The sequence below is a fragment of the Stegostoma tigrinum genome, chromosome 6 (genome assembly GCF_030684315.1).
Source record: "Stegostoma tigrinum isolate sSteTig4 chromosome 6, sSteTig4.hap1, whole genome shotgun sequence".
Taxonomy (NCBI): domain Eukaryota; kingdom Metazoa; phylum Chordata; class Chondrichthyes; order Orectolobiformes; family Stegostomatidae; genus Stegostoma; species Stegostoma tigrinum.
In genome coordinates this window covers 78,792,028-78,807,985 of record NC_081359.1, presented here as the reverse complement: position 1 = coordinate 78,807,985, position 15,958 = coordinate 78,792,028, and the positions used below count along the sequence as shown (strand labels likewise).

The 15,958-nt window shown below is 39.7% G+C and overlaps 1 protein-coding gene across 1 annotated transcript in view; it reads left to right on the top strand.

Moving 5' to 3' along the window:
• flt3 (fms related receptor tyrosine kinase 3) overlaps positions 1 to 15,958 on the top strand; it is a 126,188-nt gene that overhangs the window by 14,177 nt on the left and 96,053 nt on the right. The gene's annotated exons all lie outside the window — the stretch shown is intronic.

Here is a 15,958-nt window from a genome sequence, read left to right as displayed (position 1 = left end):
CAGGTGATGACTTCAGATTGTAGCAAGGAGAGGGTACAGTCATTTGCAAATCCGCCTGCCAGCTGGTCTGCTCTCTATCCAAGCCAGTTGCTTTCTGTGGGTTCACTCTCAAGAAGGCCAATCTAATGTCTGTGTCAGTGACTGTGGCAAAAAGTGCATCCATGGCTGTCAGGATAGGTGACAGCATTTCACTGACTTCCTGTCCAAAGCGAGCCGTGAATGTATTTTCCTCATCAATACAGGTTTTCTGTTGCCTGCAATTCTGTTTGACGTAATTTTTAGCCTGTTTTGTCATGTAAGCTTTCTCACAAATGGTGGATGTCTGTATGGTTGTTCTAGTTCTCAAGCTTAGTTTGGTATTGCCTCTTGGCATCTCTAATGGCCTTAATGAAGGTCGTACCTGGATTTTCTGTAGAATTCAGGGCTGCCTGACTTGCATTCCACAGACCTAGACTTAGTAGGGAGCAGATCTCCCTGTTCATCCATGGTTTTCAGTTGGGGAACATTCAGATTTACTTCTTTGGCACGCAAGGTTTACATACTTACCAATGAGTTTTGTAATGGTAGTGGCATTCTCGTTTAGGAATGCTGTATATCCCATATCCCCTCAACCAAAAGGTTGGTTGGTAGTTGATCCAGCTGAAACCTGGCTGCTCTGCAGTGATATTACATTGGGAGCAATCATACCTTTTCACAATTGTACTTCTGGTCCCAAGTAGGAGGGCATCCGTCCCTATAAAGCTGCATATCAACACAATTGACCACTAGCTGTTAGTCACAACAATGCCAGGAACAACCAGTGACTCTATTGAGAATACAGACAGACCCTGAAGGGGAAACTGATAAGAGTTTGAACTTAAAAGTAAGTCTGAGATTTTGTATGAGCCTGGCTGACTCTAGAGTTGAATGTTAAAAGGAGGCAAAACTTTCAGCAAGATTGACCCCAATAAATACAAGGAACCCACACAAAGAGAGTACCTGCCTTTCTGCTCATAGTATCCCAGCAGTTGAAAGCTTCTGGCATGCATTCTTGCCTTCCTGTGCTGCACATAAAATAAAGATGTGTCTGAAATGAAGTTCTTGGGCAGCCATTATTTGCATGTGTGGCCTACAATAATGGAGACAGGTTAGGGATGGCAGGACGGTGGTATGAAGGGCGGATGTTTATTTAATGAGCCTACTTGGTTTCAAACATGCCAGCAGGATAGCCTCTGGGCCTACAATCACTAAAAAGGCGCCAGAATTAGCAAAAGTTAGTCACCATCCCTTCTCAGGGCACCCAAGAATGCACAGTAAATATGAACTTCTTCAGATGCAGACATTGATTGTATTTTCCAAAAACCCGTATAATGCTTAAACACTGCTTCTAAACAAATTGTATCTGGCATGCAGGGCTCTCCATTTCACTCTTGCACAACACCTTTGTGAGCAAGCTAAAAAGTTATACATGGTTCAGTCTACTAAACTTTAAGTCCCATCATTGATTCCCAGACTGCCTGTAGCTTTTGTAGCCTGAATTAGTCTATATATTATGTATTAATAGACTGAAGTGTTGCAGCCCATATTCCATTACTTGACAGATGCTCCTCATTGTTTGATACTTAATTACAACGAGGCTGATCTTTGACTACTCTGAGGGAGGGTGGGCATGTTGGAGGAATCTTTCATGAATCTCCTTGCCATGACCAAAAAAAAATGGTATTCACAGCTAGATGTTGAAGTAGGCTCATATTATTGGTTACACTGGCTGTTTGCCTCTCTTCTATAGATTTTCCACTCCCATGTGGCCTGGAGAAGGAGCATGGTGTGTCTGCTGGTATGCCTAAGGCTTTCTATATCTAATAGGCACCAGAGTTCTGGAGTGCATAGTTGAAATGACTGGCAATATTATCATTTAATCATTTAAATGATTTGATTCTCTATAAATTCTGGAGCACTTTTGCTTGAATTTTGAGTTGACCACTCTTATCCTTAGGGATATTCATTTTATTAGATTCATTATGATGATATGAAATATGAATGTCTGGTATTTGAATTTGATTTAATATTTGGAATTTTCATGGACAGATATTCTTTGAATAAAAGGGATAATTCATATACTTAAAATGGCCAAAATAATCTACTGACCACACAAATTAGCCATGCTTCATGAAACCAATGTGGAATAAAACAAAACTCCAAACTGAAATTGATATTTTATCAAAAGACACTGAAACTAGTCAACTCAGTCAAGTGTGAAAAGACTCTCCTCCTAGTTTGATTTAACCAGTAGAAGAAATTTCACATATTGACATGACAAACATCATCTGCAATTATCAAGCTTGAAGACAATGAAACTAGACATGGAAACACAAACCAGCTTATATTTAAAGCAATTGCTTTTGACAGATCAATGAGGTCAGTTTTTGACAGCAAAATTGACATGGATCCAGCTGCAATATATATCTGCTCTCGAAGAAACCATTAACAGAACGGATTGAAGACAGACATTAGAGCATCAAAAAATTAAGTGTATTTGCAATATTTGCAACTGCTGGCGATTTAAATATCAATTGAAGAATTATGATCCTAGGTTAAAACGTTACAGCTCAAGGACACCCAAATGACTTTAAACAATATATTCTTTTATGTTTCTTTCACATTGGACAATATTTCTTTTCAACTTTGTACCTGTGTGTAGGTTGTATGTCACAACTTCATTATTTTTCTTAGGGTTAACAAAGAATAAAATTGTTTTTTCTTTCATTCAACAAACTGTGTAATTGGCTCCTTGCTAAATAGTAGAAGTCAGGAAACTACAAAGTCTCGTGCTAAAAAGTAAAGTAATTCTTTGTGTGGCCAATGTGGAGAGTTGATTTTACTGTCTTCACCTGGCCCTAACAACTGTGATTACACACATCCTTCCCTGACTAAAAGGACATGAGGACAGGATGGTGTGGTGACATTGTCGCTGTATTAGTAATGTGGAGACCCAGATAATATACTGGGAAGAGAGATAATGGGAACTGCAGATGCTGGAGAATTCCAAGATAATAAAATGTGAGGTTGGATGAACACAGCAGGCCAAGCAGCATCTCAGGAGCACAAAAGCTGACTGTCAGCTTTTGTGCTCCTGAGATGCTGCTTGGCCTGCTGTGTTCATCCAGCCTCACATTTTATTATCTTAATATACTGGGAACCTGGGTTTGATTCCCAGCTGTGGGATTTGAGTCAAAAGTCTGATGTTGATCAAGAAACGATTGTTGATTATCATAAAAACCATCTGGTTTGCTGATACCTTTGAGGGACAGAAATCTATCATCTTTACTTGGTCTGACCTATTCCAGACACACAACAATATGATTGACTCTCAACTACCTCCTGAAATAACCTAGCAAGCCATTCAAATGTATCAAACTGCTAATCAGTCTCAAAACAGTGTGAAACAGGATAAACCATCCGACATTGATCTAGGCACCAGAATTAACAGTGGCAAACTCAGCCATGTTAATTCTGTAAAACAATCCTGAGTATTATCTATGAGTTATTGTCAAACTTGGGAGCACTGCCTCACAATCAAGCAATACCTGACATAGTAATTCTCAATAGAATTGTACTTTTCAATGTCCCTGACAACACTGTCAAGCAATCTGAGAACTTTCTAGTCCACCAGCAAATTATCAAGAAGAGATACACAGGAGGGAAGTAGTTGTTCTAGGAATCCTCACTATTGATTTCAGATACCAAGCATGGACAAGGAAAGTTCCTGCTGAATACATTGTTCCAAAATCCACCCACCACTCTCATCAGCTGCTGAATCAAGACACCTCCATTCTGAAATCCATTTAGAGGAAACAGGGTTGCGTAAGCATCAGTAGGAATCACCACTGCATAGTCCTTCTGGAGGCAAAGTCCCATCTTCTCACTGAGGATACCCTCAATGAGTGGCACTATGACCATGCAAATGGATTTCAAAATGGAGGCATCTTAACTTTGAATAGGTCTAGCAATTCAAAACCGGTCATCCGTAGGTGCTGTGGGCCATCAGCAGCAGCAAATTCATAACCTTGGATATCCTTCACACTTTCAATAACATCAAGCCTAGTTCAATTCAGCAGGCAGGAAAGTATGCCAGGAGCAGTATCAGGCATACCTAAAAATGAGGTGTCAACCTGGTAAAGCGACACCACAGGACTACTTGTGTGCTAATATCACAGGACTAAGGAATTTAACGTCCAATGGAACAAATCAAAGTTCTGCAGTCCTGCTACATTCGCTGTGAATGAATGGTGGGTAATCAAACAACTCACTAGAGGTGGATATTCCACAAATATTCCCAAGTTTAATAATGGGAGTGCCTAGCATATTCGTGCCAAAGTTAAGGCTTAATCACTTGGAGAAATATTCAACCAGAAGTGCCTCATGGATGATTTGTTTTGGCATCCTCTGGAGATTCACAGCATCACAGATACTAGTTTTTAACCAATTCCATTCACTGCACATTATCAAGAAAAGACTGAAGCTTCTGGATACTGCAAAGGCAATGGGCTCTGACAACATTCTGGCAACAGGACAAAAGATGTGTGCTCCAGAACGTTCCACGTCCCCAACCAAACTGTTCCAGTACAGTCACAAAAGTGGCATTACCAGGCAATGCAGAAAGTTGTCCAGGTATGTCCTGTACACAAATAGCAGGATAAATTCAACATGTCCAATTGGCACTTCATTAATCTACTCTTATTAACAGTAAAGTGAAGAAAGGTGTCATCAACAGTGCTATCAATAGCATTTATTTACCAATAACCTTGCTCACTAAAATCAGTTTATGTTCTAATAGGCAGTCAGCTCCTGGCCTCATTATAACCTTGGTTCAAACATGGACAACAGAGCCTCACTTATTATGCAAGTAAAGGGTATTTCATCACACTTGTACCTAGTGGATGGTGATCAGGCTTTGGTGAATTAGGGAAGTTACACACTATGGAATTCCCAGCCTGCTCTTTCTGATGATTGAGAGTCAACTGATGAAGTGGTAATTGGCCAGATGGATTTGTTGAGCTTTATAAAGACTAGACATATCCAGGCAATTTTCCACATTATCGGGTAGATGCTCGCATCATAACACAACTGGAAGAGGTTAGTTAGGGGCACTATTAATTCTGGAGCACAAATATTGTGAAATTTTGTCAGGGCTCACAAACTTAGAATGCCTTCAGCCATTTTTTTAAATATGACAGTGTGAATTGAATAGGCTGAATACTTCTATTTATAATATAGGGAACTTCAGGAACCGCCTAAAATGTATCATCCACTTGGTACTTTGGGTTAAAGGTGGTTGAAAATACTTCAGCTTTGCTTTTGCACTGAATGTGCTGGGTCCCTCCATCAAGAAGGATGAAGCTTCCTCCTCTTGTTAGCTGCTTAACTGCCCACAACCATTCATGGGCGAATGTAGCAGGATTGCAGAGCTTAGACCTCACAGTTCTATGATTGACTAGCATGGTGCATCTGCTGTTTGGGATGCAAGTAATCCTAAATTGGAGCTTCAAATTGTCATGTCATTTTTAGGTATACCTAGTGCAGCTCCTGGTATACCTTTCTGTAGTGTTCATTGAACAAGTGTTGATCCCTGGCTGGTAGTGGAAGATTGGATAATTAGCTGGGTCGTGAGTTTACAGATTGTGTTTGGATCCAATTCTGCTGCGATTGCCCATGGAGTCTCATGGATTTCCATCTAATATTGCTAGATCTGTTTGAAATTAATCCCACCTAGCAAAATAGCAGTGCCACACAACCTGATTGAGAATATTCTCAATGCGAAGACAGGACTTCATTTTCACAAGGACTGGGCAGTGGTCACTGCTATCAATATGATCCTGGATGCAATTCATCTGCAACAGTTAGATTGGTGAGGGCTAGATTAAGTTAGATTTTCCATCTTGTTGGCTTTCTTACAATCTGCCATTGATCCAGTCTTGTCACTATGTCTTTCAGCATTCAGTCAGCTTGGTCAGCAGTGGTGGCACTGAATCACCCTTAGGTGTTAGACATTGAAGTCTCCTGGCCAGAGTGCATTCTGTATCCTTACCACCTTCAGTGTTTATTCTATTTGATGTTAAAAATAGAGGAATCATCCAGAAGGGTGCTAGGTGGTCATCAACAGGAAGTTTCCTTGCCCGTGTTTGACCTGATTCCATGAGACTTCATGGAGTCTAGCATCAAGGTTGATAACTTTCAGGACAACTTCCCTACACTGTATACTACTGCATCACCATCCCTGTGACATCTGTTCTGCTAGTGGGATAGGATATTCCCAGGGATAATGATAGTGGTATCTGGGACATTGTATGAAAAGTGTGATTTGGTGAATATGACTACATCAGACTGCTTCTTGATTAATCTGTGGGAAGTTCTCCCAAATTTGATACAAGCTCCAGATGTTAGCAAGGACAGCTTTACAGGTTCAACAGGACTAGTTTTGCTTTTGTTTCTGGTGTCCAAGGCAATGCTATCTGGTTTCAACTTTTGAAGACTCTGTAGCAGTTTGATGCAAGTGACACTAGGCCATAGCAGAGTTAACCACATTGCTGTGGAACTAGAACCACAAGCAAAGCAGACCAAATAAGGATGGAGGATTTCCTTTTGCAAAGAAAATTACTGAACCAATGGATTTTTTTAACAACTATTGACACTTCTTAAAATTCCAAATGTGTTCATTGAAATTAAATTCCTGTAGCTGCAACAGTGTGATTTGAAGCCATGTGGCCAGAGCATTAATTAGTTTTCCGGACTGATAGACTATATATCACCACCTCCCCTCATTTTGCTGCATCCGGGCATGAAATACTTCCCGATCTGAGGATTTACAAATCATTAAAATGGCTGATTTTGTTTTCCAGCAGCTGCATTAAAGTTCAGCTTATGCAAAACGGATCTTGGACAATAGCAGAAAATTGGCATCAGTGAATCATTTTATACCCAGCCTGATCTTTCAAAGAAAATTGACAGCACATTCACTATTGTCCATATTGTACTCCTGCCCAGGACATGTTTAACCCCTTGGCTTAATTGGAATGCATTTTTGCTCTATAAACAGCAAAATGGTTTTCACTGTTATCTAAGTTGGAGACATACTTCAGCTTTTTTTTTTATCAATTACTCCTTTATTAGTAACATAGTAACATTACTTTCTGTACTTGTGTTGTCAAATGGAGTACTTGAATTCACACAAAAATAGAATTAGAATAATTCAACATATCCTCAATAATCATCACTGCTCCATTCAACTTAAAGTCACGCACATAAGGAATGCCTTTATGTCATGGCACCTGAGTCTGTAAATTAGCATGTGATTACAGACATAGGTTAGCAATAAATTTGAAAAGAAACTGAAATTCATCTATATACGAAAACAATAACCACAAACGAACTTTGCATGGACTGGTGAAGCACAGTTAAACGGTTACAAACACAGTCTTTTCACTTCAAGTAATTCATAGTATGTGAGATGCTTTCAGCTGTGATAAAGACATTTCATAAAGATTCAAATTTATAAAACTATTCAGTACTAAAATAACCAATTGACAGTGTTCATTTCAAATGCGCAATTCCTTTATAGAAAAGTTTAAAAACGTACTCTTCACCGAGCCGTCCCTCCTCCCTTTATACGGATGTTGCTCCTCTCTCCTGTTTGCAGACTGACCACCCCAGTCTCCAGCTTATCACCCCAGTTGACATATTCCATCCTGCCTGCCCTCTAGGTGAATAGCCCTACAGCCTCCACTGTTCTGCTTCTCCTGGCTCATTCCTCCAACCTCAACAGACTTGCTCACCATGCCAATCACTTCAACATTGCTCCTTCAATTACAAGCTACTTGTCTCCCATATTTGCTGCTGATGGGTTCATTCTAAGCCTACCACCAGCAAGCAAAAGGGAGAACAAACCTTTGGCTGGACGAATAGCCCCTTTCAAAAACTACGAGAACACAAAGAACTGTAGATACTGGAGATCTGAAATAAAAACAGAAATTGTTGGAGAAACACAGCAGGTCTGGCAGCATCTGTGTAAAGAGAAACAACATTAACATTTCAAATCCAATGACTCTTCATCAAAACCTCCTTCCAGATTCTAACTATTTCAGCAGTGTGTGACTTCTCTGATTGACGGTGCTTATGACTAAATTTTCACAACTCATTTAGTGACTTTTAGAGGCAAATCTGGCTGCTGCGTCTTCTGTGTTTTGAGAAATGCAGTGATCGTGGTTTTATTCCCTCAATCCATTTCCAGTTCAGATACTGCAAATGCAGTTCCTCCAGCAGTTGAGGAAGTTATTTAAGAAAATTAAAAGTTTTGTTTTCATCAAGCTGCATACACTCAAGTATGCAGCTACCACTTGTCTATCCAAGTATTGATGAGTTGTTTATTTATATTAATGCTGGGGAAGCTCAATGCACAGCTATGATATCAAAACAACTGCCAAATCAGAAATAAATAACAAAACTTCACATTGTGGATAATAATAAATGATCAAAATGATGGTCTAGTGATACTATCACTAGATTATTAATTCTGAAACCCAGGTGGGAGACATGGCAGATGATGTATTTTCACTGATTAAAAATCTGGATTTAAAGAGTCTTCTGATGACCATGAAATCATTGTCAATTGTTGAAATAAAAAACCTATCTGGTTCACTAATGTCCTAAAGGGAAGGAAACTGCTGTCTTACCGGCCCTAGCCTGCGACACACTTATCTTACGAATGAATGAAAAAAAATTAACCTACTTTGGATTATCCACTCAGAACTCTTTTGCAGGATCAAACTGGCTCTGAAATTATTCCTGTGTTTTTGGCTCCACCTCATTCACTCTTTGCGCACACAGCTTCCAAATATTAGTTCCAATCTTGTCTTTTACTAATATGTAGTATTTGTACGCTTTCTCTTCCTCTAGTAATGTATTTTAAAGTTAACAGTCTAGAGAACAACTCCTTTGTGCACAGATTGCAGTGCTAAATACTTCTTGTGTCTCAACAATCAGAGCTGAACACAGTATACAAGGTGTGGTCAGATGAGGTAAAAACTGTACAATTGGATTCAAACTTTAGAGATAATGGGAACTGCAGATGCTGGAGAATCCAAGATAATAAAATGTGAGGCTGGATGAACACAGCAGGCCAAGCAGCATCTCAGGAGCACAAAAGCTGACGTTTCGGGCCTAGACCCTTCATCGGAGACCCTCTCTGATGAAGGGTCTAGGCCCGAAACGTCAGCTTTTGTGCTCCTGAGATGCTGCTTGGCCTGCTGTGTTCATCCAGCCTCACGTTTTATTATCTTGGATTCAAACTTTGGCTGGTTTTAAAGATAAAAAGAAAGACCTGTCTGAGAAAACTCCAAAACACTTTACGCCTAATTAAATACCTTTGAAGTATGGTCACATTATAATATTGGAATCAGCAGCCATTTTGTACACAACAAGGTCCAACTAACAGCTTGCCTATATTCATTTGAGATTAGAGAATGAGAAGGTTCTCATTGAAATATATCAAATTCTGACAGGACTGAAAGACTAGGTGCAGGGAAGATATTTTCCTAGGCCAAGGTCCAGAAAAAATGGTCATGATTTTTGGTGTTGATTGAGTCATAGAAATGTACAGTATAGAAGCAAAGTCTTTGATCCAACTCATCCATATCCCCTGACCAGATATCCTAAAATAATCTAGTCCTATTTCCCAGCATTTGGCCCATATCCCTCTAAACCCTTCCTATTCAATTGTACTTGCTGCCACAATTCTCTGGCAGCTCATTCCATACCCACACCCACCTCTGCATGAAAAGGTTGCCCCTTAGGTCAGTTTTAAATATGACTTAGAGATTTTGCAATGCAAAAATAAGGAGGCATAGATCTGTTCTTCATGTCAGAGCACAGCAAACTACTTACAATTAAAGTAATGGGTACAAAAAGTGAAAAAAGTTCTAGCTAGTTCTAGCACTGTAGGTTAATTTTTTTTGCATGAAAAGGAAAATCTCAATGCAGTGAAAGCAAATCAGTTGTTAAAGCAGCAAACAGCTACCTCCCGATCATGTCTTCCTGTGCATTAATCTTTGATAATAAGGACATCACTGCAAATGATGCTGGGTAGTGAGGGGCTTGATTATAGCACATTGAACCAGGCAAGATGTTTCAGAGGCCTGTGCATTTGCAAGTTAAAGACATTGTGATTAAATTGTCATCTAAGCTGAAAGTTGCAAGGTTGTGCAGCTGTCAGATATTCCTTGTTTTATTATTCATCTCCATCTGCTCACTTATGGTTGAGTCCAGATGCTCATTATTAGTACTGGACTCAACAGGGCCCTGTGCTGCAGCAGTTCTCCAAGTGTCAGAGCCTTCTGCCATTTTATCCTCCTCCAGCTGCGAGCCCATACCAGTGCTGTACACACCACAATGTGACTCTAAGCCTACTCTAGATATATACCATCAAGGTGAATGGCTCTCCAGTGGTGGAGGGTAGAAGACCTTCATTGTATTTCCTTTGAGACTCCTGGTTGCTTGTTGGGCAGTATGGTGGCTCGGTGGTTAGCACTGCAACCTCACAGCACCAAGGACCCAAGTTCGATTCCACCCTTAGGAGACTGTCTGTGTGGAGTTTGCACATACTCCTCCTGTCTGCGTGGGTTTCCTCCAGGTGCTCTGGCTTTCTCCCACAGTCCAAAGATGTGCAGGATAGGTGGATTGGCCATGCTAAATTGCCCATAATGTTCAGGGAATGCATAGTTTAGGTGGGGTATAGGGTGATGGGTCTGGGTGGGATGCTCCGAGTGTGGTGTGGACTTGTTGGGCCGAAGGCCCTGTTTCCACATCGAGGGATTCTTTAAAGGAAAAAGGTGTGTTTTGACAAGCTGGGAGAAGTGTGCCTGGGGACTAAGGCTGTTGCTTAGTTGGACCTTGTTTGATTCTTGTTTTTGGAGGCTGCATAGAAATGCAAACAGACTTGGTAGTGTGGTGTGGTGTAAACCCTTAGCCAAGATTTGATTAATATATGCTGCTGATAGATCTTTCAAGTAGGTATTCTTACTACATGGCTGCGCATATCAATTGACCCTGAGCACAAGCCCAGTCCCATTGCACACCTGCCAACTCAGCAGCCTTCTCCCTAAAAGTGAGAACCCTTATGTCAGAAATTCACCCTTGCTTAGCCTACCTGCACTAATTGTACACCTTTATTTCCTGCAGGAGAGAAGCATTGAAAGACATTAGCATAGGTACATGAGCGTCTTGCCTGTGTTGACAGATAGATACATTCTCGAACCCTCAGACTTGTCTTCACCAAAGTGATATATCTGTAAGAAGACAGTGTATGGAGAAAGTTAGCAGTTCAAGGGCCCTGAATGAAAGTTGGTTCAATGTGGTCAAGGAGCTAGAGTTGAAGGAAATCAATGAAACTGTAAACTGTGTGTGTCCCCTTTAACCCTGTGAGGTGTTCTTCCTGAAGCCATCTTTTCCGGTTGTATCCTTGTCCCACGCAAGCCTATAGTGAGAAGCTATCAGATGCGCAAGTTCACCTCATTGCGACAAGATCAATGAGCTGATAGTGCATAAGTTGCTGCGTATAGCTCCATTTATGTTTGAAGTGTAAACCAGGTTAGATTCAGAAGTAGCACTGTTGCACTAGAAGTTCAATCCTGGTAGGTGCAATGAAGTGGCACACATTGATTGCACATGCGGTGACGGAGATGGTGGCAGTCAATCTTGGAAGTGATAATCCTCTGAAGTAGCAAGTTGACAATGAAAACTCATTCATTGGGGCATGAATCATTGAGTACACATTGGGACTTAGCTTGGTGTGTGCAGCAAATCATTCATCCTCCTGGACATTGATGGTTCACACAGGTAGTAACCTCCACAGTCAGGTCAGCTCAGGCTGCTTTAGTGACTTGGGTTGGCCTTTTGTTGCCACTGTACAAAATAAAACAACCTTTCTCTCACAGACACCCTGCAGAAGCAGCCTTAGAGAGGTATCACTGAAGTATGGGACATTCTTCAGGCAAATCTCAGGTATTTTCAGGGATGAGTAGGGGTGATGAGCTAATTTGTGGAGAGTGATGCTGTCTGGTTGCCTTTTAACCAGAGTGCCTGGAAGGTCCCAACAGGAGCCAGAACTTCCGGTCACAAAAATTTGGCTCCTTACCTACTGAATATGTAAAGAACTTAAAAGAACGTAACTGCATGAGAAAATCTGCCTCACCACTAAGCAGAAGTACCTCCAGTTTTTTATAAGACATAACATTTTGCCTATTGTGTCTTAGTCAGACTCACATTTGTGAGTTGTTTAACCTAATGTTGGACTCGGCAGCTTGTGAGACCCTGGAATCCAATGTGTGGCTTCTGTAATAGGCTGGGGCTATTTTCTCTGGAGCATCGGAGACTGAGGGATGACCTTATGGAGGTTTATAAACTCATGACAGTCATGGATGGGGTGAATAACCAAGGTCTTATTCCCAGGGTACAGGAGTCCAAAACTAGAAAGGTTAGGTTTAAAGTGAGAGGGGAATGATATAAAAGGAACCTAACGGGCAGCTTTTTCATGCAGAGGGTGGTGCATGTATGGAATGAGCTGTCAGAGGAAATGGTGGAGGTTGGTACAATTACAACATTTAAAAGTCATCTAGATGTGTACATGAATTGGAAAGATTTTGAGGAATATGGGTCAAATGGTCTGTATCCTTGCTGTACAACTTTATGACTCTGGTTCATAAAAGGAATACATCTTTCAAACATTTACTGAAAACATTTTCAAAGAATCGTTCTCCAATGTACTCCCAGTTCAGAAATACATTTAAAAAATCAGTTATCCAAACATTCTTGTTTGCCGAATGTTTTGCCAGGGAAAATGAGACTGTGCACTATTGGATATTTTCCAATCAACCTGTTCAAACAAGTATGACATAGTTCAGGTATGACTAGAACCCAGACCTGCTGGCTGAGAGGTAGGGTCATTACCCCTGCACTGCAAAAGGCTTTTTTACATTGTTGACCACCATTGAATCGTATGGGTCACCTACAAACAGACTCAATAATCAGTAACACATCACACTCACTCTAACCCTGGTTGATCTGTTTAAAAAGCACACCTACAATGGCACATTCTGATTGGCCATTAAAACTGGAATTAAACTGTCATTGGTCGAATGTGCAACATGTAGAAGCTGATTAGTCAATTGCAACAGAAATGCTTTTGATAGTCCTGATGCTATGCTGGTGAACACGTGCAGGGACGCACATTAATCAATAAAAGAGCAGTCTTACTCTGGCCCTGATGCTGGGTCTGTGTTGGTAAGCACGTGCCTTGTGTGCAAGCAGGCACATAATCACTGAAAGGGGACAAACTTAACCGCATCCTTGTTTTGAGTCTGCTTTGGAAATGGCTTCAAAAGGAGAGAAGAATTGAAGAGGAAAATTCAGATTTTCAAGATGAATGGACTGATTCATTCGCATTCATTCCAAATTTGGCTAGCCTCCCTGTGTATCTCATTTGCAATAAGAAATTAGCCAACACCAAGAAATCAAATCTTAAGAGGCATTTCACTCAAAAGCATAGTACCTTTGCTGGAAGACATCCAGATGGAAAAGCCTAAAAGAAAGTACTGCAATAGTTCAAGAACAAAGCAGAGACATCTCAGAACAAGTTTGCTAAGTGGATGAAATCATCAGGTGGCTAAATGGCAACTCAAGAGATTATAAAAACAAAAGCAAACAGAAATTGTGAATGTATGAGATAGTGTTTTATCAAAGTTCCACAGCAGCTGTACAATTACTTTAAAAACAAAAGTTAAATTATTAAAGAATTGAATGTTGAACCTTTATGTGCAGAGACTGAGGAACAGAACAGCAAAGATAGCCACAGATATCATCTACACAGCAGACTGAAGTTGTATATTCCACTCCAGTTTAACTGTGTTCTCAAGTATGACTTTCATAAAAAGCAAGTTGAAAAGCTAATTGAATAAAATTTTACACTACTGCTTGGAAATGTAAATACCAGCATACTGTCCAGATATTAAATGTCTCCCCAAGGAAATCCAACAGCTGAAATTGTTTTAAGAGGTTTACATTTTCATATAAGGAAATAATTTATGTGAATTAAATTGCTTGTTTTGGTATTTTAATATTTTAGGTTCATTACATTTGTGAAAAAGCAATATCAAATTAACAATTTAAAGTCAAAAGCTTAGGAATATTCTCGCTAATAAAATGTTCTCTTTCCTCAATATTAATACATATAATACATAAGTATCAGTGAAGCAGGATAGTGTAAGGAAGGAGAGGTTGAAGCCCTCTGATAACTAAAATTGAAACACAAGCCCTCCATCTCTTATAGCAAAAGACGAGGTCTCCTTGTAATAATTAAATCCGAAACACCCAGAGAAGCTTACCTCGTCTAATCTGTTAAATTGTTACGGTGAAGGGGAGGTTAAATGGAAGAAAATCCCTGATATCCACTTTATAAGTAACAAATAACAATTTATTTAACCCTAACAGTGCACAAATTAGCATAATTTGAAAAAAAAACAAAAACAAAAAATTCCTCCTTAACTACCAACAAAATTCTACTGGTATGCTACTCCAATAAACACAAGTCCCACTGGTATACGTCCAAGTAATAAGAAAATAAATTAAAGCTTAGTCTCTCAAAGTCCACATGCCTTTCTGTTGCTATTTTGAACTCATAAATGCATTTCTTCCACTGATCCGGCTGTCAGGGATGCTTTCTCTATGAAGTCTTCTGTGAGAACTCTTAGTTAGAAATGCCATAGTACCTTTTATGGGTAGATGGTGTTTTCCGAGACAGTTTAGTAATTTCTTGTGAGAATCAGATATTTATTTATCAGATGGCGAGGTCGCTCTCACACCAATTTTCAAAAACCCTCTCCTTACAAACCTTTGATGACATATCAATTTTCTTACAATAGCATTGATTCAAGGTTGCTAAAACCATCAGATTTAAATTCAATTGGTTTTCAATTGCCAAAGTGCTTGGCTTAAATTAATTGACTGATTCCAGTTAGTTGCCAAAACATCAAAACAACCTTAAGGTTTGCAATCACACAGTTAATTGATAAGTTTCAATTTCCGAACTGTCTGTACCTATTCAGCAGCCTACAGATACATTTACATTTCAATCTCCGAGCTTAAAAACGCACATCACCTCTTAAAGGGACTACGCACTCTTCCCCACCTTATCATTTTTTTACAAACATATTCTCGCTGCCTGCCTTCCAATTCACAATTACTCTACGCAACTTTGTAACAATAGAAATCAAAAAATGTCTCTAAATTTTGGTGTTATTGATGAACAGCAACGAGCTTTTAATATACTGTTTTGATTACTTTTTAATCATGGTGCTTCTTGTCATTGATTTGCACAGCCCTGTTCTCACCTGTTGCATGGTGACATTCATGTGACATGAATGATACTTTCAAACTACGTACCTTTCCTATACTTGCCCCTTTAGAGAAATGCAATGTTGATGGATTTGATTTGAACTACTATTTTTGCTTTGTTTACCAGCTGACAATTCTTCAGTCTATACAGCAATCCATTTGTGAGCACCAAAGTACTCCTTCAATACTTGCAATTGTTCCATTGGACACTCAGCTGTTTACTGGCATTGAACAATTGAATCATTAATTTCAATAAATTATTTTAATCATTTGTATAAGAAATGTATTTTCAAATGTTGGCCAGAGACTCAAGCCCTGTATAAATTCCCCATTCACTGTGACGTTTGAAATAGCCCGGATTCCCTCAGCAACTTCACAGTGTTGGTCAAAATCCTATTCAAACAATTTCCCTTCCACCTATGTGGTATTCTGAAACTAATTTCATTGCTGAAAATCCCCTCATAACGTGTTTTTTTAAACTAAGTAATGAGATAACTTTCAGTATGTTCATTTTACATTCTGATGGTATGGTCTTATT